This window comes from Peromyscus maniculatus, chromosome 1 (assembly GCF_049852395.1).
Source record: "Peromyscus maniculatus bairdii isolate BWxNUB_F1_BW_parent chromosome 1, HU_Pman_BW_mat_3.1, whole genome shotgun sequence".
In the NCBI taxonomy this organism is placed as follows: Eukaryota; Metazoa; Chordata; class Mammalia; order Rodentia; family Cricetidae; genus Peromyscus; species Peromyscus maniculatus.
The window spans coordinates 62618699-62629707 of record NC_134852.1 but is presented as its reverse complement, the minus strand read 5'-3'; positions in this window follow the sequence as shown (position 1 = coordinate 62629707).

Below are 11009 nucleotides of genomic sequence, written 5' to 3'. Positions count from 1 at the left end.
TCCTATATTTCTATATCATACCCCCTTTCTTATTTTAGAAAGAAATTGACTATGACCAATAACAATTTGTAATCAACAACCTAAACAATGACAAACATCTAATATCCATTTTTTTGGAATGTGGGCATAGTTTTCTAGGCTACTTCCTGCTCATAGGAGGTGCTAGTAGTTTTATGAGGATCCTAAGAAAATTAAGATTTGTGGTCAAGTTCTAACTAGAATAGTCTGTGACACTGTATTCTCTGAACGTGTTGCCTTGAAGCTGTTCTGGATGTTGGATAATCATCTGGAGACCTCTCAGGGGCGTCTTCCTTGATCAAACCATATTAGCCTGGGAGCAATCCACAGGTTCTCATCTTCTGTGGAAACAAAAGCAGAACCTCTTTTTCAAAGCAATGTATCATTAGACATAAATTTTGAAATCAAGATACCTTTAAAATATACACATTGATTTAACTCAGCAGCTTTTACAATCAAATGTCTCTCTGCAGTTAAAAATCCCAAAGACAATATAATCTAGACTCTGTTTGTGATATCCATCTTTGCCTGGCTTATTTTTTATATTACTTTTACTGTTTCTTTAAAGACTTTATTTTGTGAAACCATTTCTTTCTTTATATAACTGTTTATATACATTTTCTTCTCTCTTCCAAGCCAAGTACATACATTTTTACACACACTGTAAACCATTTAAAGTCTTATTACATCTGAATCTGCCTTATTGTGAATCTATTGCTTTAAACTGCAGTGGTTAGTACTGAAGCTGCAGCCTTGGCTGCTGACTCCACCAGTCTCAGCTTTTCAACATGGTGGAGATAATTCACAACCAGCTCTGGGACCAGGCTGTCCACTGACTCTGGGAAGCAGTGGGTCTGTGCCTCTATCAAAGCAGCATGTAGCCCAGAAACCTCTTCTTTTTTTGTCTGTGCTAGCAAAAGCTAAATCTACCACACAGTGCACTACATGACTTAGAGACATCTCTGTGTAACTTGGTGAGCTTGCCTGAGACACAACTATGAAGCTGTTTTTAGCTCCATTTTTAAATCTCTTAAGTTCTCTCAGGTTTTAGGTGGAAACTCTTGTCCCATGTTGGGCACCAATTGTAATTGGAAGTTTTCCTGTGTCCCACCCAGTCCACAGCCAGTTAGACACACGTAAACACACAGAGGCCTATATTAATTACAAACTGTATGGCCGTTAGCTCAGACTTGTTACTGACAAGCTCTTACACTTAACCCATAGTTCTTATTTTTGTTTTGCCACATGGCTTGGTACCTTTTCTCAGTTTTGCCTTGTCATCTTGCTTCCTCTGTGTCTGGCTGGTGACTCCTGACTCAGCCCTTCTTTTTCCCAGAATTTTCCTCGTCTACTTGCCCCACCTATACTTCCTGCCTGGCTCTTGGCCAATCAGCATTTTATTAAACCAGTGTACAAAAACAATATCCCACAGCATCCAAAAGATTCTCACTGGGGAAATACATTGCTCCTAAGGGTAGGCTGCATGTCCGCCAATATATAGCCAACAGAATAAGAGTTCAACCTCATCATTAGAGGCTCCTTGTCTCATAATGTTATGTCAGTGTTTTCCCTCTTAAAAAAACAAACAAATAAACTTTATCTTACTTCATATTTTTACTTCATTTTAATTATAAATCTTTTTTCTCTCTTTTTCCCCACAGGACCTTGGTGCATACAGCTTCTGTTTTGTATTTTGTGTTATTCCTGAGTTTGAGAACAAGTGGGTATCTACATCTGCATCTGGTTCTTGTGCCTTTACTTGAACTCTCTTCCTTCTGTTTATTTTGTATGTTTTTTCTATTTAAATGTGTTAGTTTTTGTTTTATCTTATTATACTTTATTTTATTATTATCCCTTGGATGCCTGTTGGTTTTCTAATAAGATATAAGAGGTGGATCCAGATAGGAGGGGAGGTAGAGAAGAAATGGGAAGAATGGAGAGAGGGAAAACTATGATTAGGACATATTGTGTGAGAAAATAAAATCTATTTTCAATAAAAAGAAAGATAAAGAAAAAATTTAAATTAATATAAAATAAAGTCCAGAGAGTCAAAGGCTGCCATGTACTGGGACTTAAGACCAGAGGAGTTCAAAAGTGTGTCGAGAGTAAAGGATAGGAAAATTGAACCAAGAATTGCTAGTATCTTCCTCCTCCGTGCATTGAGAGCCTGACATGTGGAGGTCCAGCTTCCTCTCTGATCTCCTGCCCCAGGAATAGGACATAACTAAATGTGAAGGGATATAGGACTTTAAGAGTGAAAACTCAATGTAGATTCTAAAAACTGTTGAGGTAGAAGTCTTAGAACAAATAGTTCCTTATCTCCAAAACTGATTTTCCCCCAAAATGTGCAACAATAAAAAAAAACTCAAAGAAAAAGCATTAATGTTCTACTTTTATTTGTAATTTATTTTATTTATTTGTTTATTTACATTTGAGAAAAGTCACATTCTATGTTATGTTGGCTTAGAATTCACTCTATGGCATATATTGGCCTCAGATTCATGATAATCCTTATGCCTCAGATTCCTAAGTGCTAAGATTATGCGTATGAGCCAACATGCATGCCTTTTGTTCTGATCTTCGATGGCAGAAAATTGAAATTTAGAATTTAAATGTAAACTTCTTTAAGTTTCTATCTCTGTGTTCTGATAATTTAATGAGAAAAGTATACTATAGTTCTCAAAGTCATTTTAAGACTTTATTTTATCAATAAGTTCAGAATAAAATATATAGAATTTGTTAGGCAGAAAATAAACCATATGTAACCACATAAAGCCCAATTGAAGGGAAACTTAAATGTGGCAATATATTTCATGAACCTGACATGACTGCAAATGTTTAAATAAGTGATCTCTGGCAAATGTTAGAAGGGGTATTTTCAAATTATCTACAGGGTCTAGAAATGATTTGGGAGCTATTAACACCAATCCCAACTCAAGGGACAACATTAGCTGAGCATCCTCATTTGCAATTCACATTGAATGGTACCATCCTTGAATATTTTAAGGAGGTCTCCCACCATGCACCTGGACATAAGTAGCATATAGTCACAGAAGAAACCATAGCTTCTGAGGATATTTCATCCAACAACCATTCATTCCAAATAAGTCCAACATCTTCCAGTTCCTTAAAAAGTTTGAGCATGAGACCTATTCGGTGGTCCTGACTTGTGTATAACCCCATTGTACCATGAGTTATATGCTGCCTATCCTCTGTTTTATAAATTGTACTAGTCTGATAAGGATATAGGGCCTGAGTAAGATAATGAGGATCACAGTGGGCCCTATTAGACTTGCCTCTATGTTAGGGAGCTTTTTTGACCCAGCATTTTAGCCTTATCTGAAGAGGGAACGTAGACGATGTATTTTCTTCTGGAACTGCTTCGAGCTGGCACTGGGGCGCAGTTGTCGGGTGGAGGGCAGAAAGCTGAAAAGCTGGTCAAAGACTGGGCAAGGGGCATTTGTCAGAAGCAAGTAGCTGCCTGACCCCATAGCGACAAAGGAAGAATCATGTTAGCTGGGCTGGTCTGCGTCAGCTTTTAGCAAGTCCGGAGCTCACAGTCGTCTGGAGCAGTGTAGTCAGCAACTGAAGCTTGGAGGTGACTGCCAGCCAAGTGGAGATCTGTTGAGACAAATTTAAACTAGAAACAGAAGTTAAAATTTATGAACTTATTTGGAACCCCTTAGGTCCATATCCTTAGTAATGGGAAAAGCACTAGTCCCAAAACCATGAGAGAGGAAAATATCATCTTTAGGAATACTTATCTGGGGTCCTTTTGACCTCTGTGAAGTGGGTCTAGGTTTTATGACTTTTTTGATCCTTTGAGGCCTACTTACAAAATGACATAAAAGTTTTAGATACATTAGTATTACCAATCCGTACTGAAATCCATATTGTAAACAAAGCAGGTAATGGGTACCTGTAAAACAGTAGAAGTGGACTCATACCTTTGAGTCTCAACAAGAACTACAGATTTGGGTTAAAAGCTTGTGCATTTTCCTTCTGTCCAGAAAGCGAGGTATAAATTGGACAGAGATTTTTGGCCTGATGAGAAGCACTTTTAGGTTTATATTGACATATATTTAGATGACATCTAAAACAAATTCAAAATGTTGAGCTTGTAACTGAACAATAAGTAGTCATTGCTCTACCAGCTCATCAGGGCTCCTAAATGTTAAGCTCTGGACCATAGAACAGGAGAGTAATCTGAAACATATTTTATCTTAAATCATTTTTTTGATATTGTCAAAGCTTAGAAGTTTGTTTTTTTTTTATCCTAAAAGTGAGCTAATAAGCTAGCTATATCCTTGCAGAAGGATCTGGTTGTCTGATGCTGCCACACTGACAAAGTTAGAGCTAGCCTAGCCATCAGTACTATCAGAAATCTGAGAAGGATAATATCTGAGTGCAGACCAAGAAGCTTTCAATCCAGGAACTCAAAAGAACAGAGTCAGGATGTCTGATGGTAACCAATTAACCATGAGATACCCCTCTTCAGAGATAACATGACCTGACTCCAGAGAAGAGTTGTAAAACTCCTGACAGGGCAAACAGACAAGCTAGAATAAGATAAAGTCCAGGCCTGGGAAAAACTGGACCAATCAAGGATGGACCTGTACTAACCCCCTCCCCTCTAAAAAATTTTATGGGTTTTGCCTATAAAAACTAATTTCCCCAAGAAAGAGTAACTCTTCCCTGCCTCACTTGAGATGGCTTGAGATGAGTTCCCTGTCATGACTTGTAACAGATAAACCTTGCTTTTGCATTCTGGAAAAAAAAAAAGTTTGAGCAATATAAATTTTTCAATATTATTATTTAGCCACCTTGAAAAAAAGCTCTCATATCTCTGACCTGTGACACAGTATTTTGGAATAGAATGGCATAAAGAATACATTACATCAAAACAGTAAGGAAAACAAGATGTTATCATTTCATGCATTTATGAGTGTCTCAAAGAAAATGTTGCAAGGGTGTAAGTGTAACTAAAAGCATTAGTATCTGTTACCCCTCTTCCATTAGGCCTTTTTTCTGCACATATAATGACTTTTCTTCTTTCTTCTCACTTCTATATTTTGTTTCTTTAAGATGAAATATTTTTAGTATATGGAAATTGAAAACTTTAGCTAAAAAATTATTCCTCCAGAGGTACATTTAGCATTTATGTTTATATTTTAGTGGTATATTTGCCTTATATTTTAGACATATGCTGTATAGCTAATGAAAGTCAACAAAACCCCAACCTACAACAGCTCACGTGTGATTAATGTTTATTTCCTTAAATTTGAACCCAGGGTTTCCTGATAGCCTGAGAGCATTCTCTGTACAGAGGGCACTTTGAACATGTAGGACTCTTCTTCCTGGTAACTTTCCATCCTTTTATCTCTATGTTACAGGGCCAGTCTCAATTCATTCAACAAAGGAGTCTGGTGAGGACACCATCCATTAAAGGATTGAGTGCAATGCTGAGAAGGAGCTCACACCACTTCTCCTAGCTTCCTTTGGCTGTAACTAAGCAGGACCAGAATAAAAGACAGCCTTGGAAATTAGCATAAGTAATGATGATTGAAAACTTCCAAATCAGAAGATGAAACTTAACAGCCAGATCCATAGCATCTATGAACAACTCCAATAGAGGGAACTTCAAGAGATCCACACCACAGACTGCAGTGACTCTTCAGAAGCCAAAAGTAAGGAAAGGGTAACATAGCATAACAGCGTGTGGTGGTCTGAATGAGAATGGCTCCATAGAATCATACAATGGAATACTTGGTCCCTCCTTGTTGGAACTGTTTGGAAGGAGGTGTGACTTGGTTGGAGATGTGTCAGTGTGAGTGCACTGTGGGGTTTCAATAATCTCTTGCCAATCCCAGTCTCTCCTCTCTCTCTGTCTCTCCTCTCTATCTCTGTTTCTCTCTCCTCTCTCCTTTCTCTCTCTCTCTCTCTCTCTCTCTCTCTCTCTCTCTCTCTCTCTTTCTATCTCTCTCTCCCACCTTGTGTTTTTGTCACAAGATGTAAGCTTTCAGCTGTTTCTGCTGCCATCTTTGCTCCACCATCACAGACTCTCACCTTCTGAGACCATAAGCCAAATACATGATTTATAACAACTTGTCTTGGTTATGATACTTTGTTGTTTTCGTGTTTTCATATGAATTTTTTAGTTTATTTGTCATCTCCTTAGGAATTCTCAAAATATTGAGAAGAAAACAAGCAACTTCTATCAAGGATATCATATGTAAGCAAGTTCTCTCTGAAAGATCAGGGGAGAGCAAGGTTTTCCCAGGGAAGAAAGGAGGGGTTTCACCTCATAAGAAATAGAACAGAAAGTCCTTCAAGTGATGAAAGAATATCAACTAGCAACCCAAAAATCATATGAAAGTGGAATTTATTGTAAAAGTACAAATGTTATCCAATTCAGAATATTGAAATATTGTAATGGTGCTGCATAATTTGTTAGTCTATTTAAAAAGCTGAAAAACAAAAATATTGAAAATAACTACTACCAAGACAACTCAACAGACTTTTAATCTCAGTTTCAAACTGCGGTGGCAGTAACAAACCATGAAGGAGGCTATCAGAAGAAAAGTTAAATTTGCAGCTTGGATCTTATGAGGTTAAAATTGAATGTTATAAAGTGTTTCACTAAATTCTCGTGGTCACTGTAAGGAATAACCTGTGGTAGATGCATCAAAGGCAATCAGAACCAAGCCACAGCTTGCCTCTCTCCAAACCTTCAAACCTTGTGTAAGAAAATGGCAGGAACAAGAACTGAGAAAGGATCTGAAACAGTGGGCAGCACAGAAGGCAGCAGTCTGTACCCAGCAGTAATTGCTTCAAATTCTAATGGATAAGATGATGATGCATGGAAGAGCTGGAGACTCTTTTCAAAGAACACTTCCTTGATGCACAAAATAAATAAAGAAACAGATTACACAGCACTTCACAATAAAATTAACTCAATTTTGTTCTTGGACTGTTTCCAATAGTAAACCCTTGTCTATGGATAATTGCTTTAATGATTTATTTTTATTTTGTGTGTGTTTCTTGTCTGCATATATGTGTACCTCATGTGTACAGTGCCTATAGAGGCCAGAAGAGGGCACTCTATTCTTTGTATCTAGGGTTACAGATGGATGTGAGTGACCCAGTGGGCACTGAGAATCAAACCTAGTGAGAGATCTTTACTGCTAAGCCATCTCTCCAGCCCCTAGATAATTACATTAAATAACAATGAATTATCAAATAAAAAGATATAGAATAATTAAATGAATAAAAATATAAGATCCAATGATATGCTACATTCAAGAGACAGATGTTAAGGCTCTATATAGGCAGAAAAGGAATGGTGGGAAATGAAACCCATTTAAATTGAATGGAGATGTATTTGCATACAGCATGCAAAATATTCTTTAAAGCAAAAATATAATAGAGATCAAAACAGAAATATATAAAATAGGCTCATGGAGAACAGTTGAAGATATTAATAAAACTAAGAGCTGTGTTTTGAAAATACAAAGTTGAAAATATTTTAAGAAATAAAAAAGAAAGGAAAAGTGAAATAAAAATATAAATGAAGACAAATGATACCACAGAAATGCAAAGGTTCAAGAGAGATGATTATTAACACTTAGAAAAAGTCAAACTAGAAAGCCTGGAAGGAAATAATAATCTTTCAATATTCATAAATAGAGAAACAGAACATCCAAATATATAAATAACGAATTGATGCAATCACTGATTAATTATCTTCTTACAGATTGGAGGTAGGATGTCCAAAGGGTACAGGTGTCACAGGCTTTGTCACCATGGTGATGCTCTTAGGAGGCGAAATGGGGCTTGAGGAGCCTAGGCCCCAGTGCAGAACCTTAGCTCATGAATGCTCAGATCTGTTTCAAAGCCTCCTGTGGGACCCCAGCCTCTCACTCATCTTCCTGGCTTATGAAATGAACAATTTTTCCTACCACGTAATCCTGCCAAAATGTGCTGTACATCCCATAGTCGCTAAACTTGGTGCTAATTAATACTGGACTAGGATTGCCAAAAATAAGTTTGTTTCTTTATAAGAAACAAAAAGATAAACTGTGTTTCTTTATAAGTTAATCATTCCAAGAATATAGTAAGCAGAAGCTGACTATGACAGATACAATGAAGAAAAGACCAGGACATAATGATACCACTGTTTCATTGTATCAGGTACTTTTAAAACAACTAGTGCAAATCTCTTTCAATTTCTTCTAAAATCTCAAAAAATTAAGATCATTTTAAATTTTCTTAAGGCATAATTACACTTAACCAAATGAGGCAAAGGTGTTGCAAGGAAAGATAATCACAGGCAATCAGTATACCAAGAGTGTAATAGCAGCAAACAGAATCTAGGCCCCCAATCTAGTTGTGCACTGTCATCAAGTGGGACTAATCATTGAGTTGTAAAATCCTTCACCATCTGCAAATCAGTAAGAGATACATCTTGTCTTTAATGTGGAATGAAAATCACAGGATCAACTCAATACGGGAAAAAAGCACATGATAATGTCCGTGTCCTTTCAAATTTAGGTACCTTAACAATATAGGTACAAATGAAATACACCTCATCTTCCTGAAGATCCTCTCTAGCAAGTCTGAAGCTAACATCATCATCAATGGTAGTAGGTTTCCATATGATACTTTCAAAGACCTTTAGTATTAATTATTCCTCCCTATGTTCCTTCCTCTACCATGCTCTTCTCATTTAATCTTTCCTGTTCCATTTCCCCCTTCTATCCTTTGTGATGTTATCCTTGACTGTGTTGCAGCAGATAGCAGACAGAATTTCCTATAGAGACAGGAATGCCCTATGCAGAAGATATCTGTTACATTACACTTAACTGTATTTACATAAGTAAAACTTCACCTAAGGAAAATATTCTCAGGATTATCATCCACCATGTCATTTAGTTTGTCTCTGTATTTATATTCATATTGTATTCATATTGTCAGCTAATTCGAACACTTCTTCCCCCTAGGATTCCTTGGCAAGTGTTTTGTTACAGCACCAAGACAAGTAACTACACATCCACAAAACAAATGACCATGAACCATCTCATCCTCTTGTCTCTGTGACCATGTGGAGGGAACTCCAATCATATGGGGATTTACTCTCCAGGTGTTAAAGATGAACCATTTAATGAATGCATTTAGAACAATGTGAAAACATCATGGAAGGTTGGTAAACTGAAACTATCCTTTAAACTTTGTGGATGTTAGATAAAAATGAGTGTCTCTTAATTATATGGATAGGAAATCTAGAGTCTGTTTATTTAACCTCATGTTACATTCCTCATAGTGTGCTTGTGATTCACAGTGCTCCAGAAGCATGGAGACTGCTCATGTCCCTGATGTAGTCAGGTAAGATATGAAGTTTACATTTGGAGAGTTATTTAAGTTACTCTAGGGATGCAAAGAGGTGAGAGAATTCTACCTTAATGGGATTAATTTTGGTCTAGCATTTAATTGAAGACCACTAATAGAAAAAAATAACACTCAATATTACTTTTCTATTAGGATAAATAGCTATGTTGCACAAATCTTAGTTTTGAAGACTTTGGTGCTTTTCTCCAGACTCACAGGAGGGGCCATCTCCACCCACATCTCCTGTCAGCAATCCACCAACAGGAAAAATGCAACGTGCTGTCTGCAGGCCTTGGTTCCTTCCATCATCTTCTCCTTTCTTCTTTTTATTTCAAAACGGACCCTTGAGCAGATGAAGAAAGGGAGGCTTCAGAAACTGATGAGACTCTTAACTGAAATGGTTGTCAGGGGAGGGGAAGGGTTGTCACTGACAGAAGAGGTGCTGGAAAAAAGGAACACAGACTATGAAATCTTACCTCAGCTGTGATTTTTATTTTAGAAAGTTATCTGTGGGTAGAAAATGATAGTTAATTATGTATTTGTTTAGTTTGATATGTAATTATATATTAATGGCATATTTAAGACTTCTGGGGCCTTTTTATTTATTAATTTATTTTGCTCTCACTTCAGCCTCTATTTTTTCCAGTGCTGGAGACTGAACTCAGGTCCTCACACATGTCAGACAAGCACCAACCACTGAGATGTGTTCACCTCTCTTTTACTCTCTTATGTTTTATTAGGGGATGAGTTCTTTCTTAGTTGCACAGACTAGTGTTGAGTCCACTGTCCTTGAACATGAAATGCTCCTGCCTCAGTCTCCTTAGAAGATGGAATTACAAACTTTATTTGTTTTGCCTCCTGTAACTCTTTAAGTACACTTTAAGCAACAAAGAGCAAATATAAGGTCATTTCATACAAAATATACATATTCAGATCAATCTCTTCTACTTTTGGAATTTCTGTAACACTGTTTTTCTACCCATTTATGTTAAAATAGCAGTGTTGCTTCTAAATATAGGAAACTTTATATGTTAACAATCTTTATATGTTAAAATTTTTTTCCTGAGTTTTCATGGCAACTTATTGGTGTAATTATTAAGGCCACTCCATGTAGTTAAAAGGGAGGTTTATTTAGTGGTGTAACTTACAAATGAAGGGTTAGGTAGGTTACAGGGTCTGGAAAAGGTGTAGCACAGTCCGGCGGTGTTCTCTGGAGAAGTCTGCTCGGTCTACCTCCAGCGTCCAGGGTCCAGGAACCAAGAGAGAGGGTGCATCTGTATCTCGGGTCTTCAGGGTCCTCTCTTGGCCTTACCTTGTAGGCGTGACAGTTACCAAAGCCTCAATGGGGGTTGGAACTTCCAGATCATGGCTACCCACTACATCTCCCCCTTTTGTCTAAATAAGAAGGTTCTAACTTAATACAAGACTATATACAAGGAAAGGTTATCAAATATTGTCCAGGGGTAATGAGGGTTAATGACCTAGATAAGATGGAACTACAACCAATGTGAACAATAATAAGCAAGAAACACATACTAAAATCCAGAGAAGTCTAGAGCTTAGGTAAATGACATGTTACAAAGATCACTCCAAAAGGTGTCCTATCC